The sequence below is a fragment of the Poecilia reticulata genome, chromosome 16 (genome assembly GCF_904066995.2).
Source record: "Poecilia reticulata chromosome 16, P_reticulata-male-v2, whole genome shotgun sequence".
NCBI classification, from domain to species: Eukaryota; Metazoa; Chordata; class Actinopteri; order Cyprinodontiformes; family Poeciliidae; genus Poecilia; species Poecilia reticulata.
This window is the reverse complement of record NC_088845.1, coordinates 12,087,990-12,102,556: the sequence shown is the minus strand read 5'-3', so window position 1 is coordinate 12,102,556 and position 14,567 is coordinate 12,087,990. Positions and strand designations below refer to the sequence as shown.

The window sequence follows — 14,567 nt, the reverse complement described above, 5'->3', positions numbered from 1 at the left end:
TATATATATATATGGGTGGAAGACTGGTGATTTATATATTGATATATATAGTGAGCTGTGTATATATATATATATATATATATATATATATATATATATATATATATATATATATATATATAAAAAATTCCCTTCTCACCCTCCGCGGGTGGTCTGTTTCATCCTCTGAGCTCGGGTCCTCTACCAGAGGCCTGGGAGCTTGAGGGTTCTGCGCAGTATCTTGGCTGTGCCTAGAACTGCACATTTCTGGACTGAGATGTCTGATGTTGTTCCTGGGATCTGTTTGAGCCACTGCTCCAGTTTGGGGGTGACTGCCCCGAGGGCCCCGATGACCACAGGCACCACTGTGGTCTTCACCTTCCAGGTCTTTTCCAGTTCCTCCCTGAGGCCCTGGTACTTCTCCAATTTTTCATGCTCCTTTTTCCTGATGTTGTAGTCACTTGGTATTGCTACATCCACCACAACGGCTTTCCTCTGTTCTTTATCCACCACCACAATGTCCGGTTGGTTATATATATATATATATATATATATATATATATATATATATATATATATATATATATATATATATATATATATATATATATATATATATATATATATATATATATATAATGAACTTACCTATTGAGCTATTACAGTCAGCTGTATATATATCAAGGCTGCCAAACAAAGGCTCCAAGCCTTGGCCAGCCGCCTAAAGAGATACACGAGAGAGAATGAAGCCAGGAGGATTAACCGGCTCTTCGCCACCCAACCAGCTAAAGTGTACTCTCAATGGCAGGGTAATAACAACAGAGCAGACCCACCCAGGCTGGAGACTGAACAATACTGGAAAGGCATATGAGAAAGGGAGGCGTCCCACAACAGCAATGCACAGTGGCTAACCTCTCTACGAAAGGACCACAGCAACCTCCCTGAACAGGCCCCGGTAACCATCACTGTGGCAGATGTCCAAGACAGAATTTCGGGTATGAAAAACTGGACAGCACCAGGACCTGACATGATCCATGCCTACTGGCTTAAGAAACTTACTGCCCTCCATGAGCGACTGGCAGCTCAACTGAACCAGCTGCTACAAAATGGGACTCACCCTGAATGGTTAACTAAAGGGCGCACAATCCTGATACAGAAGGAACCCTCGAAGGGTTCAGTCCTATCCAACTATCGGCCAATAACCTGTCTCTCTACAACATGGAAGCTCATGTCAGGCATCATAGCGGCTAAGATAAGCGGGCACATGGATAAATACATGAGCAAGGCACAGAAGGGCATAGGCATAAAAAGCAGAGGAGCCAAACACCAACTCCTTGTAGACCACACAGTCGCCCGAGACTGCAAAAACCCACCACACCAACCTGTGTACCGCTTGGATTGATTACAAGAAAGCCTATGACTCAATGCCACACACTTGGATCATTGAATGCTTAGAGATGTACAACATCAATAGGACTCTAAGAGCCTTCATTGCGAACTCGATGGGGCTGTGGAAAACCACCCTTGAAGCCAACTGCAAACCACTTGCACAAGTGTCCATCAAATGTGGCATATACCAAGGAGATGCTCTGTCGCCACTGCTGTTCTGCATAGGCCTGAACCCTCTCAGCCAAATCATCAACAAGACTGGCTACGGATACCGACTCAAGAATGGGGCCACGATCAGTCACCTCCTCTACATGGATGACATCAAGCTGTACGCCAAGAGCGAGCGAGACATAGACTCACTGATCCACACCACCAGGATCTACAGCACTGACATTGGGATGTCATTCGGACTAGAGAAGTGTGGTCGGATGGTTACAAAGAGAGGGAAGGTCGCCCACACAGAAGGGGTCTCACTCCCAGAAGGAACAATAGCAGACATAGAGCACAGCTACAAGTACCTGGGAATACCACAAGCAAATGGCAACCTCGATGAGGTCACAAGGAAAGGAGCCACAGCCAAATACCTCCAACGAATAAGGCAAGTCCTGAGAAGCCAGCTCAATGGCAAGAACAAGATCCGTGCAATAAACAGCTATGCCTTACCAGTAATCAGATACCCTGCCAGAATAATTAGCTGGCCAATGGAAGAGATGAAGGCCACAGATGTTAAGACTAGGAAGCTACTAACCATGCATGGAGGATTCCACCCCAAATCCAGCACCCTGAGACTGTACACGAGCCGTAAGGAAGGAGGCAGAGGACTAGTGAGTGTGAGAGCCACTGTCCAGGATGAAACATCCAAGATCCATAAATACATCAAGGACAAAGCCTCAACAGACGATGTGCTCAGCGAATGTCTCAGGCAATGGGGAACAGAAGACAAGGTGCTGGAAGTACCATCATGGGAGGACAAGCCCCTACATGGGATGTACCACCGACAAATAACTGAAGTGGCTGATGTCAGGAAAACCTACCAATGGCTGGAGAAAGCTGGACTCAAGGACAGCACAGAGGCTCTCATCCTGGCCGCCCAGGAACAGGCCCTAAACACCAGAGCAATAGAGGCTCAGATCTACCACACCAGACAAGACCCAAGGTGTAGGTTGTGCAAGGAGGCCCCTGAGACAGTCCAGCACATAATAGCAGGGTGCAAGATGCTGGCAGGGAAAGCGTACATGGAACGACATAACCAAGTGGCGGGCATAGTGTACAGGAACATCTGTGCAGAATATGGACTGGAAGCCCCAAGATCAAAGTGGGGAACACCCCCAAAAGTGGTGGAGAATGACCGAGCTAAGATCCTGTGGGACTTCCAGATCCAGACAGACAAGATGGTAATGGCGAACCAACCGGACATTGTGGTGGTGGATAAAGAACAGAGGAAAGCCGTTGTGGTGGATGTAGCAATACCAAGTGATTACAACATCAGGAAAAAGGAGCATGAGAAATTGGAGAAATACCAGGGCCTCAGGGAGGAACTGGAAAAGACCTGGAAGGTGAAGACCACAGTGGTGCCTGTGGTCATCGGGGCCCTCGGGGCAGTCACCCCCAAACTGGAGCAGTGGCTCAAACAGATCCCAGGAACAACATCAGACATCTCAGTCCAGAAATGTGCAGTTCTAGGCACAGCCAAGATACTGCGCAGAACCCTCAAGCTCCCAGGCCTCTGGTAGAGGACCCGAGCTCAGAGGATGAAACAGACCACCCGCGGAGGGTGAGAAGGGAATTTATATACATACAATGAAATAAAACAAAGAACATTAGGGAAATTCAGGAAAAGTCAGAGTTTTGAGACTGCTCCTAACCCTTATAGGTTAATGCTGATATCTTTCATTACTCTTGTAATACAATGTTAAGTATTTAGTTGTGCTAAACAGTTAACACAGCTAAAATAACCTGTTTTGTTGTTGAACAAGGCACTGAACTTCATGCAAAAGTTGTTTACTCTGAAAGGAACACACCTCTCTCTGTTCAAGCTTAAATATGTATTTATATCTGTTCACTTAAATGCACATACAGTAGATGTTCAGTTGTGTAATAATCTTCATTCAGTTATTAAAGGAATGACTTCTTAAAAAAACAAGATGCTATTATTATGAATGTAGATTTGTTTTAAAGACGTAGTAAAGAGTCGTCGCTTCATATATTTTACTTTAAACTGGGTGGAATTTAGAGGAGATTCTACATGAAAGACAGGAAGAACAGAAAGCAAAGGGAAGTCGAACTTAATCCAAATGTCAGGACTGAGCACATTGTTGGTGACCTGAAAATTCAGGAAACGGTAAACTTAAATGAGGAAGAATATTGTTTTTCTTTCTGTTTGTAGATAAGGATGCTGATTGTGCTGAAGTTCTCACTGGAACTAATAGTCAAAAATTTGAATAAATTTGTTCCCTTTCCACAAAAACATACCGGTTTTTCTTGAATAGCTGCAATAGATCATCTGGCTTTTAGCTCACTGTTGCTGAAATGAGGTTGCAAACTATTTGAATTTTACCCACAATATTCAAATTATTATTTCCTGCTTCTGTTTGCTGAACTGGTTCTGAATATTTCATTGTATGGTTGAAAACAGCAACCATCCAATCACACCATTACAAAATGTATATATTGAAACCTTGAAAAACTAAATTACACATAAATTATACATAGTCCAGTGTGCATTTTTGTCTATTTTTAGCAATCCAATAAAGTTAATGTTACTCGGATAACCAAAGAGATAATACAAGACAAATAAAAAAAGGATTTTAAAAAATCAAACAATAAGGAAGTAGGTCTCAGGTAAAACCAAATCAATTTCCAGTAAGAGAGCAGCAATACATTCAAAGTTTACAGTGAATAATTATTTTACTATAGCAGCCAAATAAAGACGTGTTAAAGGTCAGTGTCAAAGCATAGCTTATTAGGTATCAGTCTTGTGTTTCTTCTGTAACACTTTGCATTTAATTTCAACTGATGTATACTTCACATCAGAAAACCACCCACCAGTTTGGCACAGTGCTTCATTTAAGCTCTAAATATAATTACAAATATATATTTGTTGTTGCCAAACCTTGATGAGTTAGATGGGAATAGGGGGTAGTCTGAAAACGTTTTGCGTTTTGTCTAAAGTGGGATGAGCATGACTGTTACAATAAGGACTGAGAAAGAGGGAGTTTATTATTGAAGGATTACATTTAAAACGGTTCAGATTTTAATTTACTGATTCATCATTACACAAGTTCCTGTGTTTTTCTGGTGAATGAATTTTGTACTGGTAGTTAATAATCAAAATAATTAACTGGAAATTAAGGGACAGTTGCATTTGAAGAACGGACTACAAGTAAAGAGTATCTGTGAAAACAGTCCTGTACAGTTGAGCAAATTCAACACATTTCCAATATTAAAAATATTAATATATTTTAAAAATATAAGATTAATTAATATATTAATATAAGAATTGTGCAATAATAGTGATACATAGGTCACAAACAGAGAGACCAAGTAAAAAACAAAATATAACATTTAAATTCCCTTCTAATTAAAATGTGAGCTTGATCATTTAATCAAGCTCACTGCAGGAGGTTCAGTGAAATGAAGATACAAGAAACGGATGCATATTAACAATCTGGCACCATTTTTGATAGATTTTTACACAGAAATAAACAATATAAATCCCTCATTACAGCATACGAGAAAAACTAAAAAACGAACTCATACAGAAACACAATTTGTATGCCAGAGGTAAACGGTAAAAGTAAATACACAAACTAATCCAAAAACTATGGTATAAAATGACTGTTGATTCTTTGTTGATGTACAAATGATATAATTATGTTTTAGCTATTTCACTTTTTATTCAATGCATATAGGACTCCACTCAACAGACCAATAAAAGACTCTGACAGAAAACTTTATCCATATGGACACAGACAGCATTTACATCAAGGTCTAAATATAATGAAAATAAAAAAACTACTTTTTCCATCTATAAAATATATGTGAACTTGCTGGTAATTCTTTTATTTTTAGTTGTGCGTGTAAAAATGCTTTTTTAAAAAAACATTTATTAAAAGAATGACTGATGTTGAATAACATTGTATGGACAGTGAAGAGGGAAATTTTAAAAGTTGTCTTATGTAGGACAACTGTTTTATATTGACATCATTGGGTCAACAGGAGCTTAGAAGAGGAGTGGCTACAAGTGATGATAGAGGAGTGGTAACGATTTCTCACAAGCGTGAGAAGTCGCCATCTGGTGGATTAAACAGTGAACGGTACAAACCATTCTGTGCATTTCACACAGCTGTTATTATTAAGGTGCAAATATACCCCAGCTAATGAGAAGAGAGGACCTATGATTTGTTTTTCCCTGAGACGATGAGTAAAGATTTCAACATATCTTCAGGAAAGTAACATTTTTTATTTCTTTACCTTCAGGAGAATTTCAAAAATCAAAAACAGTGTTTTAGAGAATCTACCATCAGTTTTTATTAAGTCAAGATTTGACTTGCCCATAAATTGCAGTTATTATGCTTGTTTAATTCTAAAAGTGTAGATCTAATTAAAAGCATTGAAAATGCTCAATGCTTTTCTCAAAAGCAAAAGCATTGAAAATGCTCAAAAAGTAATGCTTTTTGAGCATTTTCATATATGATATGACTTCCATTTAAATTGTAATTTAATACATGATGAATAATGGAAACAAAAAACAGGTTAAGATTTCTGAAATATGTACAGTACCTTCACATCACTATGAGGCAAAAACAGTTTCTTCTTTAATATTTATTTTTAACTTCATTCCAAAAACACAATAAAAGCAGAAATATTTCAATGAAAGTCTAAAAGGTCATCATGACAACAACAAGGAACCATCAAACATATTATTTTAAAGCTTCTTGATCTTGAGGCTTTGAATTAAAATTTGTGTTGATGCTTGAGGCCTGAACTGTTTAAAGTAACAAAATGTTGATAAATGCAAACATGCAAACGTTTCTTAGATGATGCACAGCAAAAGTCATGCATTTCCTGCTGACCACTAGAGGGAGGTGTCTGACAGCTGTTTTAGACAACAGAGCTGTAACTAGTTGCAGACAACAGAGGTTTGTACTGCTTTCTGAAATAAAAACTCCCCATTTTTGTAATTTCTCCTTCTTCTTAAGACCTAAAAACAAAGCATCTGACATCTGCCCAGATTACTTGAAGTTCATGTTTCATCAAAGGAAAACTTTTTTTTCCAAGGGTCTTTATGGCAGTTCAACAGTGGCATATTTGAAGAAAGGCAGAGAGAGACGGGAAGACATGAATGAAATTGCACCAAACCTGGAACTGAATCGAGGTCATCTGCACTGTAGACTCCATATTTGGTGCTCCTTCTCTACCACTGAACCACGTGGCGCCTCAATTATATTGTTCTTATTTACTTTGGTCCCTACCACTTCCTCTTTTCAGCAAAACATAATATTTATGAGCTACAAATTGTGGTGAGACAACATATTGCACTCCTTTTCGACCAACTAAACCTGACCTAAATAAATAATCACAAAAGGTTACAATAATGTCAATAGAAGAGGTTCAAGAGGTTGAAAAATTAATGCTTAGCATCACTATCAATCAATCAATCAATCAATCAATCAATCAATCAATCAATCAATCAATCAATCAATCAATCAATCAATCAATCAATCAATCAATCAATCAATCAATCAATCAATCAATCAATCAATCAATCAATCAATCAATCAAATTTTATTTGTATAGCACATTTCAGCAGCAAGGCATTTCAAAGTGCTTTACATAATTAAAATAAAAACAGAAATAATCAGTGAGAAAGAGAGAGATTTAAAAAAAAAAAAAACAAAATAAAAATAAAAACAAAAAAAACAAAAAACATTACATCATTAAAACGTCGAAAAGAAAGAAGAAAAAATTAAAAACATTAAAGACATAAAAACATGGAAGACATCAAAACCCGCACTCTAACCCTAATTTAGCCATAAGCAACTCTAAACAGGTGGGTTTTAAGTTGAGATTTAAAGGCACCCAGTGTTTCAGCTGTTTTACAGTTTTCTGGAAGTTTGTTCCAAATCTGTGGTGCATAGAAACTGAATGCTGCTTCTCCTCGTCTGGTTCTGGTTCTGGGGATGCAGAGCAGACCAGAACCAGAAGATCTGAGGGGTCTAGACGGTTGGTACAACAATAACAGATCTTTAAGGTATTGTGGTGCTAAACCGTTCAGTGATTTATAAACTAACATCAGTATTTTAAAGTCTATTCTCTGAGCTACAGGGAGCCAGTGTAGGGACTTTAAAACTGGTGTTATGTGCTCTATCTTCCTGGTTTTAGTGAGAACCCGAGCAGCAGCATTCTGGATCAGCTGCAGCTGTTTGATTGATTTATTAGTCAGACCTGTGAAGACGCTGTTGCAGTAATCAATGCGGCTAAAGATAAACGCATGGATGAGTTTCTCTAGATCGCGCTGAGACATAAGTCCTCTAATCCTAGAGATGTTCTTCAGGTGATAGAAGGCCGACTTTGTGACTGTCTTAATGTGGCTCTGAAGGTTCAGGTCAGAGTCCATCACTACTCCCAGGTTTCGGGCCTGATCGCTGGTTTTCAGTCAACAATAAATAAATAGCAAAGCTGAAACCAAATCTTGTCAAGGATTTTCATTGAAAAAGCTTTTTTAAAATTATTTTTCTATTCTAGATCAATTTGGAGGATTGGAGTAAATAAACATTTCAACAACGTTTGAAGAATGTATAAAACTTTACATATTTGATTCATTATTGGAAGACTTTAAAACTTTTAGCAAGGAGATGAATAGGAATAAACCCAAAAGGCAAAAATGCAGCAGAACAATATCAGTTTCTGTTGTATCATGATTATTTCTCTGATCATCTGTGTGACAAGAAAACATAAATATTAGTGCAATGATTGACTTCATACCACAACAAGTCTTTATAAAAAATACTTAACAGTTAAGTATTTTTAAATATAACATAATTCAAATGTATCCAAGTACTTTAAACTGTTTCCTTTTTTAACAGATTCCTACTTCAAAACTCACCTTTAAAGAACCAAATGCTGCTGATTTTATTTCTTCTTTATTTGTGCCATTTCCTCATACACATGTTCTGGTTCTTTACTTCTTTGTGTAGCTGCAGAATTCTCATAAACATGACTTTCTTCCTTATTTTTCTTTTTCTTTGTTCTTGGCATGTTTTCATAATCATGTTGTTGCTCTGGAAGCAAAAATATTTTTAGTTTTAAAATATTTTCTTAATACAGGTATTGATAATAAGCCAGTTTAAATTATTTCATTGAGCTCCAAATGATACAAGTTCCCTAAAATATTTACATTTACAACTGAATCAGTTACTAGGAAAGAGAAGTAATTTAGATTCATGTATTGAATGGAGTGTAAACATACTGACCCGTTGTGACTGGATGTGGTGCAGGTTCGATATTTTCTCTAAAAAGCCCACATTCAGAGAAAAGATATTGTTAAAATGACTTAATAAACATACTCATCCTCATTCATTTCTGGAATGTAAAATAATAAATTTTATTAAGCAGGTAGGATAATTTGCATTGGCATACCTACCATATGACATACAAGAGGACATGCTCAAGGAAACGTGTAATAAATATGGATAACTGAGAGAATACTTTGTCACAGCTGCTGCTGAGCTGTGACCACTCACACCTGATCATCATCACCCTGATCTCCAGCTGCTGCCACATAAGGACAGACTTCCCCCTGTACGGTGTCAGATTGTTGTGAAACCCTCACCTTTAACACCTTCAGGCCTGCCGTAGAAACTTGAGCTAGCTGCCCGGTAACTAACCTGTCTGTCTCTTCCTTCTGTCTAGTTGCCTCTCCTGTCCCCGATCCTGACCCTTTCCACTGGATTTGGACCTCCTGGCTTTGACCCCCTGTCTGTCTGACCCTGAGATCAGGAACTGCCTAACCCTGATTTGGATTCCCTGGTTCTGACCCTGGCCTGTCTGACTAAGAATAAGTTTATTTCCTAATAAACACCCGTTTTGTATTCACTGTTCAGCCCCTGAGTCCATCAGTGCCTGACCGTGTCACACTTATGTGATGTTAATCAGAGTTTAGCATAAACTGTGCTCTAATGTAGTTTAAAAAGCTCAACATATAAAATGTATTGTTGGCTACATAAAGAAACTCACCTTCTTTTGTAGATGAAATATCCTCCAGCAGCTCCTGCAGCAACAACTAGTAAACATGTGATTACTATTCCAGCAATGGCTCCACCAGCGAGACCTGCAGGTTTACTAGCATCTAAAATAAAGTAGAAAACACAAGAAAGCAGGTTTTTGAAAAATATTTTGGATAATTTTTTATCACAATGAAATTATGAATAGACATAGCAGTTACATTGTATTTGTTACACATTGGCAAAGTGTTGGCAATCTTATCAATACGAGAAAACAAAATACCAACATGGCAATGAAGTGTCCGCTGAAGGTCTTCAGAAGAGTTCTGTATACTTTGTTTACATTTTTAATTTGTGTTGCTTATCATTTAAATTAAAAAGTTATATTACAGTTTTTATGTTTATAAGACTAGGACTTGCGTCTAATAAAAAACTAAAATTCTAATTTCTCATGATATGTTTCAACATGTATTACTCAGTATTGGTTAGAGCAGAATTTAGATTAGTTAATGCATCATAACTGGAATAGCATTGAAAAGATGAGTTCTTCTACATTATTTGGTTTTTACTCCTGCAGCAACAACTAGTAAACATGTGATTACTATTCCAGCAATGGCTCCACCAACGAGACCTCTATGTTTACTAGCATCTAAAACAAAGTAGAAAACATATAGAACATATAGAAAAGATATACTGTATCCATAAAAATGGATACAGAATATCTGTCTAGTAAATTTTCTCCTTCATTCAGCACTTTTAAAATAGTCTCTGGATCAGGATTGGTTTAACACAGTGAGATTGTCCAGGTCTTCTTTGGTGTCTTTTTTTGTAGATATTTCTACAAAAACGTCATTTTCAAAAAAGGCTTTTAGGACACATGTCTCAAACTGCCTGGTGTTTTTCTCTTTCAAAGCAAAACACGATCACTGTTTAGTAAAAGAAAATATATTCTACTCATTAATAGCAGTGTAACTGATCATGCTAAGTGATATTACTAATGTAACACAGAAGTAGAGCTGTTGAAAACATTCTTATACCTACCACATATAAAGACAAATAAAGGTTGAGATATTTGATATGTCAGAGTTTCGCTGTTAAAGGCCTGACAGCTGTAGTTTCCACTTTGATTCATCTGGATATTCATCAGTTGGAGTAACGGACCACTACTGGTCAGCTGGGATCCATTCAGAAACCACTGATATTCAGCAGAAGGTGATGAGTCAGCAGAGCAGATCAGATAAATGTCTGATCCTTTCTCATAATATTCCTTAAATGGATACACTTCTATTGTCACATTATCTGGACCATCTGAATGTAGAAACAGCAAATATGTAAAGAAATTAATCGCACTGAAAAGTAAGAAAATTAATATATGTGGAGATGCAATTCTTAATAATTACAATATGAGGTAAAATTAAGTATTAAGAAAGTTAATAGATAGAAAAATATATATATATATATATATATATATATATATATATATATATATATTTCTCTCTCTCTCTCTCTCTATATATATATATATATATATATATATATATATATATATATATATATATATATATATATATACCTATATATAGGAATCTCAACTGAACCCGCTACTACAAAATGTGACTCACCCTGAGTGGTTAACTCAAGGGCGCACAATCCTGATACAGAAAGAACCCTCGAAGGGTTCAGTCCCATCCAACTATCGGCCAATAACCTGTCTCTCTACAACATGGAAGCTCATGTCAGGCATCATAGCGGCTAAGATAAGCGGGCACATGGATAAATACATGAGCAAGGCACAGAAGGGCATAGGCATAAATAGCAGAGGAGCCAAACACCAACTCCTTGTAGACCACACAGTCGCCCGAGACTGCAAAACCCGACACACCAACCTGTGTACCGCTTGGATTGATTACAAGAAAGCCTATGACTCAATGCCACACACTTGGATCATTGAATGCTTAGAGATGTACAACATCAATAGGACTCTAAGAGCCTTCATTGCAAACTCGATGGGGCTGTGGAAAACCACCCTTGAAGCCAACTGCAAACCACTTGCACAAGTGTCCATCAAATGTGGCATATACCAAGGAGATGCTCTGTCCCCACTGCTGTTCTGCATAGGCCTGAACCCTCTCAGCCAAATCATCAACAAGACTGGCTACGGATACCGACTCAAGAATGGGGCCACGATCAGTCACCTCCTCTACATGGATGACATCAAGCTGTACGCCAAGAGCGAGCGAGACATCGACTCACTGATCCACACCACCAGGATCTACAGCACTGACATTGGGATGTCATTCGGACTAGAGAAGTGTGGTCGGATGGTTACAAAGAGAGGGAAGGTCGCCCACACAGAAGGGGTCTCACTCCCAGAAGGAACAATAGCAGACATAGAGCACAGCTACAAGTACCTGGGAATACCACAAGCAAATGGCAACCTCGATGAGGTCACAAGGAAAGGAGCCACAGCCAAATACCTCCAACGAATAAGGCAAGTCCTGAGAAGCCAGCTCAATGGCAAGAACAAGATCCGTGCAATAAACAGCTATGCCTTACCAGTAATCAGATACCCTGCCGGAATAATTAGCTGGCCAATGGAAGAGATGAAGGCCACAGATGTTAAGACTAGGAAGCTACTAACCATGCATGGAGGGTTCCACCCCAAATCCAGCACCCTGAGACTGTACACGAGCCGTAAGGAAGGAGGCAGAGGACTAGTGAGTGTGAGAGCCACTGTCCAGGATGAAACATCCAAGATCCATAAATACATCAAGGACAAAGCCTCAACGGACGATGTGCTCAGCGAATGTCTCAGGCAATGGGGAACAGAAGACAAGGTGCTGGAAGTACCATCATGGGAGGACAAGCCCCTACATGGGATGTACCACCGACAAATAACTGAAATGGCTGATGTCAGGAAAACCTACCAATGGCTGGAGAAAGCTGGACTCAAGGACAGCACAGAGGCTCTCATCCTGGCCGCCCAGGAACAGGCCCTAAACACCAGAGCAATAGAGGCTCAGATCTACCACACCAGAGAAGACCCAAGGTGTAGGTTGTGCAAGGAGGCCCCTGAGACAGTCCAGCACATAATAGCAGGGTGCAAGATGCTGGCAGGGAAAGCGTACATGGAACGACATAACCAAGTGGCGGGCATAGTGTACAGGAACATCTGTGCAGAATATGGACTGGAAGCCCCGAGATCAAAGTGGGGAACACCCCCAAAAGTGGTGGAGAATGACCGAGCTAAGATCCTGTGGGACTTCCAGATCCAGACAGACAAGATGGTAATGGCGAACCAACCGGACATTGTGGTGGTGGATAAAGAACAGAGGAAAGCCGTTGTGGTGGATGTAGCAATACCAAGTGACTACAACATCAGGAAAAAGGAGCATGAGAAACTGGAGAAGTACCAGGGCCTCAGGGAGGAACTGGAAAAGACCTGGAAGGTGAAGACCACAGTGGTGCCTGTGGTCATCGGGGCCCTCGGGGCAGTCACCCCCAAACTGGAGCAGTGGCTCAAACAGATCCCAGGAACAACATCAGACATCTCAGTCCAGAAATGTGCAGTTCTAGGCACAGCCAAGATACTGCGCAGAACCCTCAAGCTCCCAGGCCTCTGGTAGAGGACCCGAGCTCAGAGGATGAAACAGACCACCCGCGGAGGGTGAGAAGGGAATTATATATTAAAGGAAAATAACTTTTCCAATTATATCCATATAATGACTGAAGCAGATTTAAACAGATGGTGAGCATTTAGATGAACAACTTACATATAACAGAGATGTTTACTGGATCACTGATGATAGAACTGCCAGGATTAGACACATGGCATGTGTATGATCCCTGGTCATTTCTGGTCACATTCACTATAGTCAAAGTGGAGTTTTCTTCATTTGTAGTGATCTGAACTCTGTCACTGGCTGTGACCTCAGATTTGTCTTTCGTCCAGAGGAAGGAGAGATGAGGTCCAGAGGAGAAGCAGGACAGACGGACTGAGCTGTTGAACTCAATCAAGTCTGCACTTAGTGGGGAGACTCTGACATTGGAGACTGGTTCTGTTGGAGGAAATAAAGAATGTCCAGCTTAAAGTGGATATCTATGAAAGGGAAAACAACCATCAGAATCAAATCAAAGACGTTAGACTGCTTTTCACAAATTGAGAAATGTGAAAAGCACAATGATCAATTTATTGCATTTGGGTTTATGGAGCAATTTTTCTTATGTCGAATAATAGATTCCTTACATTCCAGCAGTTCTATCAATTAATTACACAATTAACTTTTAGCTGTATTTCTATGCTACTTTTAATTATATGCCAGACTATTCAAAAGAAGTCCAATTAGACATTTTATGGCTAAAGTGTAGTAATTATGCTTTGGGGTTTTATATCCACTCACCGTATATGTCCAGTGAGGTGCGTCCTGCCTTATGATTATCTCCATCTTGAATGCTTACAAAATAATCTCCACTGTCACTGAGTTTCAGATTCCTGAGTTCCAGAGATCCAGTTGATCTGAAGAGAGTGATCCTGCCTTCATATCCTGGTCCAGGTGTGTCTCCAGTAGACAGTGAGATAACTATGAGTTTAAGTCCTGAACCAGAATCAAACTGCCACTGGACCAATGAAAATTGTGTCTCTGGTGGATTCAAGTTTGTTGTGAATGTTACTGTCCCTGCAACAGAGGCATTCAGAGGACCATCTGGTAACACACCAGATCCATTAGATAAACCTGAGGGAAAATGTTAATAAAGTAATTCAGTGATAATTAAACACACACAAAAATACACAAAGAATGGAGTATTAATTTTCATCATGACTGTCTTCTGACCACTTCTCCTCATCTGTACTCACATTATTCAATTTTTCAATATTTGTACGTTTTAGTTTCTCTCCTTGTTTGTTTTTCAAATAAATAGTATGGCTGGTATTTTGTCAACATCAAGTAGCAGGACCCTCTAATTTCTCATAGA

At 39.1% G+C, this 14,567-nt stretch overlaps 1 long non-coding RNA gene across 1 annotated transcript in view; it reads right to left on the bottom strand.

The window, feature by feature from the left end:
* Positions 1-7,088: 7,088 nt before the first annotated feature.
* LOC103478120 (uncharacterized) overlaps positions 7,089-14,567 on the bottom strand; it is a 33,103-nt gene continuing 25,624 nt past the window's right edge. The window contains exons 3-6 of the long non-coding RNA XR_014091386.1: positions 9,607-9,718; positions 8,844-8,881; positions 8,477-8,651; positions 7,089-8,307 (exon numbers count right to left, since the gene is read on the bottom strand). This is a non-coding gene — a long non-coding RNA (uncharacterized LOC103478120). The remainder of the gene's footprint in view (positions 8,308-8,476; positions 8,652-8,843; positions 8,882-9,606; positions 9,719-14,567) is intronic.